The sequence below is a fragment of the Beta vulgaris genome, chromosome 2, assembly GCF_026745355.1.
Source record: "Beta vulgaris subsp. vulgaris cultivar EL10 chromosome 2, EL10.2, whole genome shotgun sequence".
Taxonomy (NCBI): Eukaryota; Viridiplantae; Streptophyta; class Magnoliopsida; order Caryophyllales; family Amaranthaceae; genus Beta; species Beta vulgaris.
Genome location: NC_079203.1, coordinates 32753569 through 32770156, shown reverse-complemented (window position 1 = coordinate 32770156; position 16588 = coordinate 32753569).

The following is a 16588-nucleotide window of genomic DNA, read 5'->3' as shown; positions in this document are numbered from 1 at the left end:
TAGTAATAATAATAATTATGATTATAATTATTATTGTTATTCTTATAATAATATAATATAAAATTATTATTAATAAAAAGTTGTATAAAAGTTGTAATAGAAATAAAATGATAATAATAGTAACACTATAAAGAAGATCTTATAATGTATTGCATAATAATGATTTACAAAGTAATAATATAATAGTAATAATATATTTTATAAAAGATAAGATCTTGTTGAAAAAATAAGTTCAGATCAGATCAGATCAGATCAGATCAGATCAGATCAGAAAAAATAAGTTCAGATCAGATCAGATCAGAAAAAATAAGTTCAGATCAGATCAGATCAGATCAGATAAGTTCAGATCAGAAAATTTCAGGTGAACTGAACATAGCCTTAGTAAAGGTGTCCTACTTTCCGTCTAAAAGCCACAAAACTTCGAAATAACAACCTTAGTAAAGGAACAAGTTATTTCATAATTTAACAAAGATGGACGAGTTACAACCATTCTTAGAAAAACGTCCAAGTCATTTAAAAATTATCCTCTTAACTCCTTCTTGAACAGGGAAAAGTTATAAAAACACTTCGTCCAAGAAGGGGGGCATATAGGGGCATAATTTATAAATTGACTAAGTCTTTGTCCAATGACGAAGGATACCCAGGTACTGGCCGGACAAATTATTAACTTGGTAGTTTTGAAACCCAAAAATTAAACTCTCTGCTTGAGCATCTGGTGATGGGCGTCCAGAAAAGAACTACTGGGTCAGATAAAAAATGGTTGACGAATTACTTTCATACTTGGATATTAATGAAGGTTGTAAATATAATCAGCCAAAAGAGTTGGTTAGATCAGCCAAATATTATGACGAGTTGCTTTTGTACTTTGTATAAATATGAGGTTGTAAGGTAATATGTCAAAAACAGTAAAGCATTGAACAAGAGAGATTGAAAAAGATAGCTTTTCATAAATATAAAAAAGATGATTACAACCTAATTCGTCTAAGTACAAAAATACAAAAAAGAGGTACATGTGGCCCACGGCCAAGATACAACAAAAGACTAGGCAGCAGGAGGATCATTGTCCTCTTCGTCCTGGGCCTCCATATCGTCTTCTCCTTCTTCGTCCTCAGAAGATTCCTCAAAGACGGGAGGGTCTGCTCCAGATATGGTGGCCTTGTGCAAGGCTTCTTGGAACTCCAGCCGACGAGCATATCTGGGGATATCCTCCTCCTCAGCCATCATACCAAAGGCCTGCACTGCCCATTCTTTTGAGGTATCTATGACGGTGTTCATAGCCTCTTTAGCCGCAGCAACTGTGTTCGCAACCTCAGCACGAAGGGCTTGGTTCTTGACCCTCAGGACGAGGTTCTCTCTATAAAAATCAGCAGCCATTGCCATGGCTGAGTTCCTCTCGTCCGTCAGGGCACGTTCCAAAGATACCCGTTCGTCCAGCATCTCCGTCAACCGAAGAAGGTAGACTTTGATCTGAGATTCCAACTCGGCCGATCGTTTTTCCAAGGCAATTTTGGTTTGCTGATGCAACACCTCTTGCTCGGAAATGACGAACTGAGCATGGTCAGCGGCCGCAGTTACGTCCTGGACGAGCTTCTTATTTTCTTTTCGAAGCGCTTTCGCCCAGTCCTCAGTTAGCATGCTGCGAGCAAACATCTGAAAATATGAAAGGAGGAGATATGTCAGGACGGTTGAAAAAGAAAGGAGTAAATGTCTAAGTAAAAAACATAAGCGTCTAAAGAGAGAAGAATGTACCTCGGCAGCAAGCTAAGACATGTATCCTACATGCCCAGATGATGCTCCCCTCAATCCCTTAATATAGGGTTCAGGGAAGCACTTGAAGAGCTCCAGCTTGAGCTTCTCCCGATCGGTTGATGACATCTTTCCGAAAGCCGGAGAAGATTCGTCATCAGAAAGAATAGGAGAGCCGTCAGCAGCTGGACCCTTCCCTTTATCTGAAAGGTTAGACTCGTCAGTACACCTGATGGAATAACCACGGTCTGTTTGTTGGACGGACTCATCGGACGCCCGCCAACCCGTAGTGTTCTAACTACGTTGGAATAGTAAGACTCACCAGAAGAACGGGACGCCGTCCTATAAGCAGTAGGCATCTGGCCTACCAGTTGGGCCACTGGCCCAGAGAAAGCGGACCCGTCTACAGCCGCGTCCGGCTGAGAAGATTGTCCTGCATCGTCCAGACAACTCGTCAGGTTGCAAAGAGGTGGGCTGCTCGGCCGGACCGGTGTAGGCCACGAGAGCCCGTGAGCCAACTTCGGTCGGTTCTTCTTTGGCCTCCTCCTTAGCCGGTAGGTCGATCACGACCTTTGGGACCGATCGTGTGGTCTTCTTCTTCTTGGCAGTGAAACCCTTTGCCTTTTTTAGGAGGGGCTTCACTGGTACCGCGCCGCGCGCTTCTTCGCCGCTGCCTTTTCGGCCAAAGCTTTGGAGGTTGGGGCATTTTTCTGAAAAAGATGTAAAAAATTAGAGGCTTTTCAAGGGAGGACATCGTCTGGATACGTCTGGACGACCTGCTCATCATGAAGGCAGACCGTCCAGTCATCATCTGGACGAGTGGCTCTTATAAGAAGCAGCTCGGCCAGCACTCATCTGGACGTACTACTCATTGAAGAGGCAAACCGTCAAAGAATCAACCTGGACGGGTTGCTCCTCAAATGAACAGCTCGTCCAGCACTATCTGGACGGACTGCCCTCGAAGAGGCAAACCGTCAAGGAATCAACCTAGACGAGTTGCTTCTCGAATAGATGGCCCGTCCAACACTCATCTGGGCGTACTGCTCCTCGAAGAAGCAACCCGTCATGCAAACACACTGGACGAATTGCCCCTCAGAGAGATGATTCGTCCAGGCTTCATCTAGACGGGTTACCTTCCAAAGAAGCAGATCGTCCAGCTTTTGCTTGGACGTAAAAAAAAGAATAAAAAAAAAAAAAAAAAAGTTATCTTACCAGAGTGTCGGCCCTCTTTTCGGCACCTGATTTGCTGTATTCCTTCCATAGAGTATCCGCAAATCTGGACGAGCTCATGTCTCCTATCCAAGATTTCCTTAGTTTGCTCCTGGCTGAATCTGCAAAAAGAAAAGAAACGGGTGTTGGACGAATGATAATCAAGCCGAGAATTTTACTTAGAGAATTCTTAGTGGATATACCTCTGTCCTCGTCCTGCCGCAAGCCGGCAGCGACTAGGAAGTTATCATGGTAAAACATCTCTTTAAAGGGAATCCAATTGGACGGACCCTTGAAAGAAACATTTCCATAGTATACTCCGAAATCCGGAAGTACTCCACCATCTCCTCGGCAGAGTTACTCTCCAGTTCCAGATATGAGGCCATCCGTCCAGTGTTCGTGTTGGACCGGCTAAAATACCGAAGTCGGTTTGCCACCGCTTTGCTGGGTGCCTGGACGAAGAGGAACTCACCCTTCCATGAGTGCATCTTGGATGTCTTATCCCAAGACGTCAAGAATCCTTGACGATTGCATACACTCAGCCAGCTTCCTTCAATGGTCCTAGGGACCTTGGCAACGTAATGAATGTGGGTAAGGCGGCCAGAGAAGGGTCCTTTCCTTTTAAATTACAAACGGCCAGAAAGGTAAGGATGTTTTGCCAAGAGTTAGGGGCAAGTTGATTATGTCCTATGCCATAGTAATGAAGAAGCTGGCTGATGAAAGGGTGAAGGGGAAAGCGCAGGCCGGCATCTAATGCCAGGCGATAAACTGCAAAATGGCCGGGGGGAGCACTGAAAATGGTGTCCTCTCGGCCGGGAAGGACAAAGTGGTAGCCGGGCATGGGCATAGCCACTGAAAAAGGTCTAAGGTCCGAACCTAATCGTCCTAGCCAAGTGTTATCGGCCAGGATAAACCTAGGGTCAGAAAGGGGCCTAGCCGCCGTCTTATTTCAGACGAAGTGGTCGACGGCTCCTCTGAATCACTAGCGGGGTTAGAAGAGCTGGCCGTCCTTGGCTCATCTGAAACCGTCCTACGCATGGACGGGCTGGGATCTGGAGAGCCCTGATTTCTGGTTCCTCCTGGGCATGCTCAGGAGAAGGAGTTTGGTTAGCAGGAGAGCACTTTGGGTCTCTCGTTCTCCTTCGGCAGGAATTCGCCAGTGGATTCCTCTCTTTCTGAGCTAGAGGCCGGCATGGTAACCCCTCTTCTGATACGAGCCGTTTGCTTGACGCGCGCCAGATTACCCTGCACAGGTAAAGACTGGGTCGTCTGACTTTGCCGTCCATGGCTAAAGAAAAAGAATGCATGTCCGGCCGAGATAGGACCAACTCTAGAAGATGCCGAGGAAGTTAGGCCCTCTGTTCTAGGGTTAGCACCAACCCTTGAGCGGCCGGAATTGTTCGAGGAAGAGGACGAATCCATTTTCTTAAAATATGTGTGCAAACAAGAAAAAGAGTTGAGAATATACCTGTAGAGAAAAGTTCGGACGAGCGTCAAAGATGACTTGAGGCCTCGGACGAGCAAAGTAACAATTGCAAGAGCTTGGACGGGAGTAGTTCTTCTCTCTAAAAGTTCAGTAAAAATTTACAGAGTCTCTCTCTCTAGAAAATCTCTCAGCGATGTTAAAATGATTCCAGGAGCGACTAAGGCACATATTTATAGAGGGGTGAAAATGACCCCCCATCCGGTAAAAAGTAACCGTTATGTATAGGGGTTGACCTGTGGAGACCGGCAAAATCGGCCTCTTTTTTGAAAAAGAGGGGCAGTTCCAGGTCGGTTAAAAGAGGAAGATTAACCGTCTTGGCGCCTAGAAGATAATAACTCCCTCTTTTAAGGGGCAAATGTTGTAGCCTAAAAATCAACGGCTATTGCGCTGACACGTGGCTCATCAGAGCCCTACATGTGGCATATATGCAGGGGAGTAAAGTACAAAGGGCCTGAAGGTGACAGGCCTAAAAGTACGTTTCTCTGAAGAAAGCGTACTAAAGGTCCTTCTCCTGGCCCCAAAAATTGTACTTAGGCCCAGTAAAAATGATCTACACTTTATATGAAAGTGAGGTGTCTGACCAATTAATTGCTGCCACGTGTCCCACTTTTGATTAGCCAATCAGATGCTCCCAAATTAGGGTGACATCAAGGCACAGCAGTCATTTCAAACAGTATAAATAGTCCTTGATTTCAGGGGAAAGGTACGTTTTTCAGAGCATAGTACTGTTATCTGTCATAAATTCTTCTCTCTCTCTCTCTACTTTCTCTCTCTAAAAGTTCCTTCACATCCCTGATCTGACTTAAGCATCGGAGGGGGAAATACCACCCAAACCTCCAGGGTGGGTCCCTTTTTTGCAGGTTGCTGGTCAGGAGTTTGCATCGGGATCCGAGCCAATCATTGTTGCACAAGTCTCCAGTTTTAGAACCCATCTTTGGGAGTGTGATATAAGTTTGCTAGTTTTAGACTACGTAATAGTATCCATAGGGAACAGTTGAGTAATATTAAATCTAATGTCTACTAATTTTATCCTAAATAGTGATATGATGATTTGTTTATAAATTAATTAAACTAATCTGAAATAAATAATAAACTATATAAACTTGACAATAACAAAAGTGAATCGGAGAACAGTCAATAATATGAAATCTAGGACATTCGAATTCACCACTAATAATATGACCAACAGTAAAATCAAAATGAGAATTAATAGGTTTATCAAGTACCCTAAACTACAAGCCGGAATACTCATAAAAATAGTAGTGCGATTAATTAGGTGACATAACTTATCTAACCAAAGCATAAATTATTCAACTCTTTAACCACAAATCATCAAACACCATTGCATAACATCACACCTTGAACTACAAGAGCAAAGTATGTAAATTTGATAACAATAAAACCAACAATCAATTTTACAAGAACAATTGTCAACTAATATTGCAAATAATAATAAACCCAATAATAATCTTAATAGTTACGCAATCATAAACCAACATCAATTCTCAAACACAATTAAACTATCAATTCATACTATAAGGGTTTCATCTAAGTCCTAGAAAATAGAAATTAGCTACTCATAATTGAAGAGAACATCACCCAATTATAAGAAACCATAGTCGGAAATCGGATGAAAAGCTTCGTGTCCTTGCTCTTCGCCGCTGCTCCTACTTACTTCTCTCGTGCTGCTACTTACTGTCGTCTCCTCCTCCTTCGTCTCTAGCCAAAACCCCCTTTTCTTTTGTGGTTGTATTGTGCAGGGTTTTAATCAGAGCCCACTCGTTTGATGTCTGTTGTGGACCGATGCTGCCCCCGCCTTACTTTTCCACTCTTTCTTATTGTTGTATGGATATAAATGAAAGCCCAAATTCTTAGTTCTTCACCTTGTTGCTGCGTGGGATTTGGTCCAAAAAAAGGAGTTTTCTTTGTCTCTTTCTTCTTTTTCCTTATTTACATTAATGGGTTTAGTCCATTAATTCACCAAAGGCCAATCTCCTTTTATTTGACTTCCGAAACGATTATGTACCTGCCAACATTCAATAACTTATTACTAGTATAGAAATATAATATAGGTAAAAGTAATATATAATCATATAAGCACAATTACTATATAACTTATAGAAAACAACTAAACCCACAACTTATTATTTATAATACTAATAAAGAGCTAGTAAGAGTAAATAAGAAGGTTATAATATATAATAATTCACCCTTATCAATAGGGGATCACCTTGACGAATACCTCTTGACGGAAGAATCCGCTTACCCGGAATACCATTGACTAACACCGACAAAGACGTGGTAGATATACAACTATGGATCCAGTCTACCCACTTAGAACAAAAACCCAACTTTTTGAGCGAGATTAGGATATAGTTCCATTCTAACCGATCATAAGCTTTTTCCATATCTAGCTTAATAGCTAGCCAACCCCCAGCACCTGATTTCTTACTAAAAGAGTGAAAAACCTCATGAGCTATTAAGATATTATCCTGAATAAAACAATCAGGAACAAAAGCACCCTGAAGAGGATGAATAATTTTACCTAGAACAGATTTCAATCGGTTTGTCATTACTTTAGAAATAACCTTATAAATGGTTGAACAAAGGCTAGTAGGACGAAAATGGTTAGCAGAGGAAGGATTCTCAATTTTAGGGATAAGAGCAAGGAAGGTATGCTTATTTTCTTTCAAAATATTCCCAGAGTGAAAAAACGTTATAACAGCTCTTATAACCGAATTACCAACCAAAGTCCAATACTTCTGGAAGAAATAAGGAGGAAATCCATCTGGTCCCGGCAATTTATCCAGTGCTAGGTCAAACACAGCAGCTTTAATTTCATCTGGAGAGACATTCTCTACTAGATATTCATTATCTTCATCAGATATAATGGGGGTGATCAATCTAAAATCTGTCTCCTCATCGAAGCCACAATCTGGGTTGGATGTGAACCGAAGCTCAAATTCTTGCGAAATGGCATTCGATATCTCAATTGGAGATGTAATTACATGATCTGATGATGTTGAAAAAGACTTTATTTGGTTTCGATTTCTTCGAATGGACGCATGGGTATGATAATAATGCGTATTAGCATCGCCTAACTGCAAGTAATTGGTCTTGCTTTTCTGCTTCCAGTACTCATGACTAAAAGAGAGTAACTTTTCCCTCTTTTGAAGAAACCGGTCTTGCTGGAGAGAAAGAGAAGAGCAATTAGGATTAAGAAGGAGCTGGTTTTGGATAGTTTGAAGTTTTGAGTCGACAATTCGGAGCTGTCTAAAAACGTTCCCAAACTGGGATTTATTCCAATGCTTTGACTTGTCCTTTAATAACTTACACTTTTTTACAAGAATAAACATATGAGAGCCATGAAAACGAGCACACCATGTTTTCTTAAGTAGAGTATCATAATCTTTACGGAGACACCACATTTTCTCAAACTTAAACGGATGAGCTTTAAAGGATTGAGATTTTGAAAGGTCCAAAGACACTTGACAATGATCCGAAGAGGTAAAAGGATGGTGGATTAATTTTGCCTGGGGGAACCAACTTAGCCACAAAGGACTCGCGATCCCTCTATCAAGTCTTTCTAATAAGTTGTTGGGTCCAGCTCATTTTTCCCTCCACGTAAATCTAGAACCCAAGAAGGGAAGTTCTATAGCTGAAATAGAAGATAAAATATTTTTCATATTACAAATTCGATTTAAGTTAAAAGGGGCACCCCCAAGTTTATCTTGCTCACAACTATATCATTAAAATCACCAAGGATAATAAATGGTGAAGTTAACGAATTAACATAGACAATAACTTCCTCCCAAAAATCCGTCTTATGAGCATTGTGAGGGGGAGCATACACAAAAATTACAACGAATAAAGGATAAATTCTCATTCAGGAGTGTAATTGAACAAGCCATAAATCGAGAGGCTTTAAATATTACAACCAGATTGAAAGGGGACTGAGAGTAATCCTTCCACAATATCCAAATACCCCCTGCAAAGCCCAGCGTAGGCACATAGTTAACATGATGAAATCCACATTGGGTTGCTGTAATCTGGGAGGGGGGGGGGGTTCTTAGTTTTGACTTCACATATCATGAAAACACTAATATGATTATGAGCAAAAAAATCTCTGATATCTGGGATAGCAGTCTTCTTTAACACACCTCTAATATTCCAGAACCCAGTAATCATGAAAAAAAAAACAAAAGCGAAAACAATAGCTAAAGACCCCTGCCAAAGAGGATGCCTTCAGAAATAATACATGGATTTAGAAGCATTAACCAACAATACCAAAATTTGTAATCAAAAATAGTAAACAAAGAGAGACGATATTTCCCATGGAAAAGCCTACAGGAGGGTAGACCCCAGTAACAAGACTTGCTATAATCCAAAGTCCACCAACACCAAACCAAAGGAATACACCAAAAAAAACCCAAATATACATACATCCAAAGCCGTCCTGGGAAGCAGACTAAAAGATATCATACTAAAGATAAAGATAAAAAAAAAAGATAAACTTGATAATTTGACTCACCAAGGAGATACATATTACATGGATGCCATACATCAACCCAGGGACATGGGGGAAAAACCATATGAGAAACCAACCCTCCTAAACAGAACAAAAGATAGAGGCAGGAGAAACCTGGTTTCACACGGCATTACCAATCCTAGCATATATACAGGCCAAAAAAACCATGAAGATTCTAATGCAACATTATTCTGAACCAACCTTCTAAACCTTCCCCGCACATCAAACATTAAAGATAACACAACTAGGCATCCCAAAAACAACCATCTTTCTTAAATGCTAAAAAACCTACGCTTTGGACCTCTTCAGATCTGAAGAAGTTGAATCATCCTCATTATTACCCTTCCTTCTCTTGGCAGCACTAGATAGAGAAGAGGGTTCCAAGGGAGGCTCCTACTCAACACCCATGGCACTAATGTGCCTAACAATAGAACTCTCAGAATCAATGGAATGGAAAGAAGTCTCATTGAGAGCTTGAATTTCACTCCTAGCCTTAGAATCATCAATAATTATCATTGTATCATTTTCCACCCCAGGTTCAAAAAGAGAGAAACCACCATAGTTTTGATCAGATACCTGCACAAGAGGGCTAAACTGATTGGCATGATAATAATTGTCTAGGTAGATTACTTGGAGAAGGACAGAAGATAACTCCACATCAAGAGCCACGGATGGAGCAAGGGCCAACCCTTCACCCTCACCATTCTCACAGTGAGAATAATCAAGCAACGCAGCTTGAAAGCAAGGAGAGGAAGGTAACTAAATTAAGGAGGGGCAGCAACAGTAGCAGAATCATCATCAGAGCCACTTACATTGTCATAATAAGGGGCAGAAGCAAACATCACAGCTTTACCCTTACCTTTTCCATAAACAAGAACAGTAGGAGGGCTAGGGAGAACCTTGGAAGTTTCTTTAATGATCACACCATGATCTTTTCTCTTACCACCAGGAGCAACAGACTTAGAAAAGTTCATAGAACTATTATGAAAACCATGCTTATTACCAGAAGATCTAAAGACTGACTTAGGCTTAGCTTGCACCACATTGGCTTCCACAGCCCTGGTAGCATGGTGATCTTGCCTTGTAGCCAGCGAGAGAATCTCAGTCAAGTCCTTTTGTTTAGTGCTTTTTAAAAAAGAGAAATAGAAATTTTCGTTTTTTGGGGCATGCAATAAAGGGCAAGCATCAATAGTGTGCTCCTCACACCCACAAAAAGAACATCCAGAGCTAAAATCCTCATACCATATGACATGCCCACACACTTTCCCACCAGCACGGGACAATTCAGCATACTCAAGCAAAGGTATCTTTTAATGGTTAGTAATGTTTTTCCTTTAACTAAATAAAATTTGTCCTTTTGTTGTATTTAGTTTTATAGGCATGATGTTTGACAGGCTCATCATAAATACGTTAAATAAAATTGTTTTTTTACCAGATACTCTTGAGGTTTCACAATATTCACACGGTATCCTCGCGTTTTTAACAATTCACCTAGTGCCCCTGAGGTTTTGAAAAATCATCATAATACCCTTAATGACTAACAACCGTCAACTTTGTTAGTCATTAAGGCTAAGGGTGCGTTCTGTTCAACTTAAAAAATTAAGTTTCAGGTCCAATAAGTTCAGATAAGTTAAGATAAGTTCAGATAAGTTGCAATAAGATCTAATAAGGGCAATAAGTTCCAATAAGGTCTAATAAGGTCCAATAAGTTCCAATCAGAGGTACAATAAGTTCCAATCGGGTGCAATAAGTTCCAATCAGGTCTAATAATGTCCAATAAGGTCCAAATAGTCAATGTTTAATAAACATTTGTATTATTGTCCATTTTTTTTGTTATTCATAATTCCATATCACTATTAGCTGATTATGTTATTATTATAATTTTAATTAAAGTACCACAATGATTATATAGTATTATACCTGTATCAGTGTCTATTATTTTATTATTTATTTGTATTATGTCTATTATTTTATTATGTATTTGTATTATGTCTATTATTTTATTATTCATAATACTATTAGCTGATTATGTTATTATTAGAATTTTTTTATTAAAGTACCATAATGTATAGTATTATACTTGTATTATTGTCTATTATTTGATTATTCATATTGCTATTAAATAATATATAATCATGGTCAAATAATTAAGGTTAACAATAATAATAATAATTATAATTACAATATTTTGCAATTCGTCTTTAAATAACTAGAGATAACATGTTAAATATATAAATAGTAAATTTTTTTGTTAAATAATTATCATAAGAGATAATTAATAATAATTAATTTTTTAAAGGATGAATTTTATTAATTATTACTTCATAATAAATTTTGAGGGGTAGTATTTACGTTATAGGTAATATTTATATTACTAATAGTCAATTTTTTTGTTTAGTAAGGTCAAATAAGTTTCAATCAGGTCCAATAAGATCTAATAAGTTTCAATCAGGTCCAATAAGGTCTAATAAGTTTCACTCAGGGCCAATAAGGTCTAATAAGTTTCAATAAGGTCAATAAGTTCCAATAAGGTCCAATAAGTTCCAATCAGGTTCAATCAGGTCCAATAAGTTGAATCAGGACCAATCAGGTTTAATAAGTTCCAATAAGTTCAGTTCAGGTTCAATAAGTTCAGTTCAGATAAGGTCCAATAAGTTCAGGGCCAATAAGTTGAATAGAACGCACCCTAAATCAACCAAATTAACCCCTAACTAAACTAACTAATACTAACTAATCCTAATTAACTCTAATTAAACCTAGTTAATAACTTCAAATCCTAATGAACCTATCTGTCTCCCTAACCCACCACCTAACCCACCAACTAACCCCACCCCACCCTGATGTCTTAACCACCAAAACCCCACCATATCCCTTCACCCCACCCTTGCAGCCCCCACACAACAACAACAACGCCAACCCGACCCTTGTAGCCGTCAACCCATCACTGCCATCCAACCTCGACCTCAGCCCCGATACCACCTTACAGTCAACCCAACACTACCATCCAGCCCCTAACCTACTGCTCCTTTTCAATGTCGCTTTTAAATGGTCACAAGTTTGAATGCAATCCTCAAGGCCCCGATGTATTTGAGAGAGCTCACACCGGCGTTTCTCTCTCTCTCACACTGGCGTTTCTTTTTCTCTCCCGTCGTTGTTGTTGTTGTGTTGGTCGTTGTTGTTGTTGTTTTGTTTTGGTGGTGCCTCGGGGAGAGATTTCGAAGGGGAGGGGTGGGGGTTGGGTTGACGTTCTGGTTGTGTGCATGACTGAGTACGTCGGGGAGAGAAATCGAAGGGGACGGGTAAGGGGTTGGGTTGGCAAGGGAGAGGGGAAGGGGGCAGCAATGGAGGGGAGGGAGATGGTGGAGGATGGTGGAGGGGAGGGGGAAAGGGTGGGGTGCTGGTGGAGGGGAAGAGGAGGGGGTGGGTTAAGATTCAAACACTTCAATAGGGTGGGGATCAACAACGAAAAAATTGAAGAGAGAGAAGAAAATCCAGTTGGAGGCGTAGGCACCGGCGAAGCGAAGAGTGGAGGGTGGTAGTTTTAGTGGTGATGCAGCAGTGGGAGGTAGGGGTGGTGGTGTTGGTGTTGTTGTCGTGGAGAGAGAGTGGAAATGTTGGCAATCGTGGAATCCTAAATTCTCACAAAGGGGTAAATGGTGAATAAAGTTTGTAATAGAAACTTAACGGCAGGGGCAAGTCGTGTATTTTTCAAAACCTCAGTAGCACCAGGTGAATTGTTGAAAATGCGAGGGTACTAGGTGAATATTATGAAACCTCAGGGATACCTGGTGAAAAAATCGTAAATAAAACCTACAGTACCAAATAATGGGCAAACAAAGGGTCTAATTCACTAGGAAACAGGGTCAAACATCAATTAACTTGTAAAGTGCAATGAGCTAAACCTCTTTTTGGTTTTAGGATTGAACTAGTTGTAGCCCCAAGTGACGTATCGGGTCATCGAATATAATTTGTTTACAATTTTTTTTATGAATAATGAATTGCATGTCCCCATATCAGCATATATATTTAGATGACACGTGAAGACCTCCAATAAATCATAACTTTCGATTAGAATTGAGCATCGAGTGCATAATAAATTTATTGTGATACCATTCCCTTTTCATTAAATGGCCCACTCTTTTCAGTCAAACTGAGACATCTTTAACAAAGAATAGTTGTTTACCGTAAACGAATCGCTTGTATATTAGTAAAAGTGACCCATTTAGGACAAAAGGTTACCCAGCTGAAAGGTAACTCTTTATCTTAAATAGATCACTCATATATAAGTTTAAAATTATACATTTTAAAATTATACATTTAAGACACATAGTTACTTACGTCTCACAAAATCATATTATGAAAGGAAAAATTGATGGGAACAGTCCCAACTACGGGCGTTCTTCTATTTTTGGTCCCAACTAATGTTTGTTTATGGGTGATCCCAAATTTGCCTCATTTTTTCTATTTTTGGTCCTTTCAGGTAAAATGACCTGTTGTAACAGGTTAACCCTCTCAGTGCTTGAGACCGTTAAAGCACGTGTTGCGTTTATTTACAAAACCCTCCCCTTAAGGTCGTGGACCCTAATTCTCTCTCTCTCTTTCTTCCTCACCTTCACCAAATTCCCTCTCTCTCTCTTTCTTCCTCACCTTCATCCAAATTCTCTTTCTCTCTTTCTTCCTCACCTTCACCCAGCCATGGCAGCGCATAATTCCTTGGCAAGTGGCTCAGTGAATTCAAGATCTACTTCAAGATCTACTTCCATAGTATGTCATTGTTGCCTTCCTGCAAAGGCGAATTGTTAGAAGAGGTGAACACGTGGGGAACCAATTCTTTGGGTGCTCAAAATGGCATGTGAATTTCTTGTTAAAAATACAGTCTTTTTTAATTAGTAATTGTAAATTTGTATTATGTTCTTTTTTTTTTATTCCAGGATCCTACAAAGTGTGAATTTTTCATGTGGAAAAGCGATTTGGAGGAACCAAATTGTATGGGATGCGAATATATGCAAGCAAAGCTACTGGAGCAAGTGACATCTTTTTATGAGCTTGAACTGAAATTTAAGCAACTAGAGGAGAAACTAAAAACAATAATCATGAAGAAACAGATAATGGAGGGCAAATGCATGGAATGAGGGAAGATACGATGCAAGGGCGTGTTAAAGTGGTTAAGTATTCAAAGGGAGAAAGTTATGCATTACTGGCCTTAGGAGTATCTTGGTTACTCTTCATTGTTGCTTTCTTTAGCATGTATTAGGATTGGAGTTAGGGCTTTAGGGTGGTTCTAATTGTATGTGGATTTTGTTATGGTTTCAAGAATTGTGTTAGTTGTTGTAAGTTGATGGGATTAAAAAACCCTAGTTAATTAATATGATGAAACATTTTGTGCCTTAATTTTGTGTCAACTGTCATATATTGTAATTTTTGAGATCAAGAGTACACAAGTTTGAACAGGACCATAAAATGACAGTTAACTTAATTGTTTCATTGTAACAAGAACCATAGAATTATGTTACAACTTAATAGTTAGCTAGCAGTGATTAACAAAAAAACCAAGCTCGTCTGTTACAACTTAAAAGCTAGCAGTACTTGACAAAAAAACCAAAAATAAAATGTTGATAGCCAAAAAAGGCAATACATAGGTTCTGGCAACAAAAAAACCAAACTAAGAGATGTTGTTGGCTGTATTGTTGTTGAATGTGGATTCTTGACTGCTGAAATCAGGCACATACACTAGTAGAATAAATGCTATTTGTTGCGGTGATAATGCTGCGGTTTTACCCATACGCAGCAATATATTACTTGAAAAGAAAAGATAAAATGAAAATAATCATATTGCTGCGGTTTTGGCCAGAAACCGCAGCAATATGGTTTCAGGGCAAATTTTTTCAAAAAAAAATTGACTATTTGACCAGATATATTGCTGCAGTTCCTGACAAAAACCGCAGCAATATATTAAAATAATAATAAAAAATAATATTTTACTATCCTCATATATTTCGTAAGAATATTGCTGCGGTTCCTTTGAACACCCGCAGCAATATATTATTCCTGTTTAAAAAAAGGAGCGCGCGACATTTTAGGGTTTCTATAAAGTTCGAGGACCCGTTTTCAATATCCTTAGAATTCTCGGCCGTTTTCCTCACTCTCATCTCCCTCTCTCATCCTAACTTCTCAGTTCTCATCCTTCCTCCATTTTAGGTTTTTTCTCAACTCTCATCCTCTCACTTATCAGTTATCTCTCCACCTCTTTTTTTTCTCAGCCGTTTTCACCCTCACCCTCTCACATATCCTTCATCCTCTCACATATCTCTCACCCTCTCATCTCGCCGGTTTTCATCTCACCGGTGCCGATCTTCATCTCCGGTCTTCGTTCCATCACTCATCTCGCTCGCCGGTCTTCATCACCGAATTCGTCTCGCATCTTCAGTCGTCATTCTTCGTTCATCTCTCTCGCTCCTCCTTCGTGGGCTCTCGCTCCTCCTTCGTTGGCAGTTTGTTTTGTTTCTTTTTTTAATCATATATGTAAATTTTTTGTTGTAGGATTTATTTTTTGATTTTATTCGTTCTTCAGTTGTATGTAGATTTTTGTTTTATGATTTTTTTTAATTTTTTCAGTTCTTCGTTCATCTCTCTCGCTCCTCCTTCGTGGTCTCTCGCTCCTCCTTCGTGGGCTCTCGCTCCTCCTTCGTCGGCAGTTTGTTTTGTTTCTTTTTTCGTTTTTTTTTTCTTTTTTTTAATCATGTATGTAAATTTTTTATTGTAGGATTTATTTTTTGATTTTATTCGTTCTTCAGTTGTATGTAGATTTTTGTTTTATGATTTTTTTTTTATTTTTTCAGATCAGTTTCTTAATTTTTTGTAAGTAGTCAGTGAGTTATAACAATTGTTTTTTTTTTAGTTTTTTCATTTTACTTTGCATTAATTATATAACTAGTTTTTTTTATTTTTATATATTAATGTTACATATGTCATTTCATATTTGTTGGTTTTTTGGTACTGTAATTGTCATTAGTTTCAAGCAATAGTGTTTCATGTTCTTTTAACTTTTTTACCTTTTAAATCTGATGGCAAAATGCGAATTTTTTTTTACCTATACAATACCTATTGCTGCGGTTTTTCCCAAAAAACCGCAGCAATATGTCTATTTTTTATTAATAAATATACCATATTACTGCGGTTTTCTCCACAAACCGCAGCAATATTACTTTTATTATTTTAAATTATTAATATTGCTGCGGTTTTGGGCCAGACACCCAGCAATATTGGTAGATATTGTTGCGATTTAAAACCGCAGCAATATAATTAATACCTATTGCTGCCCTCTTAATTGCTGCGCGCCCAAAACCGCAGCAATAGGGCACTTTTTAACCGCAGCAAATAACATTTATTCTACTAGTGATAATTTGTATTTTGTAAGTTCCCCTGCACAATGAATAGGTGTTAGATTTTGATTTCATAAGAGAGGTCTCAAAAACAAAGTTGAGGAACTTACATTGAGATATGTAGCGAACAACACCTTGAGGGACCTGAGCAGAAGGATAAAAAAAATAGTTAGATTAAACTGAGCAACTAGATCAAATTAAGAGCTTAAGGGAAGCAAAAGCAACTTACATTTACCC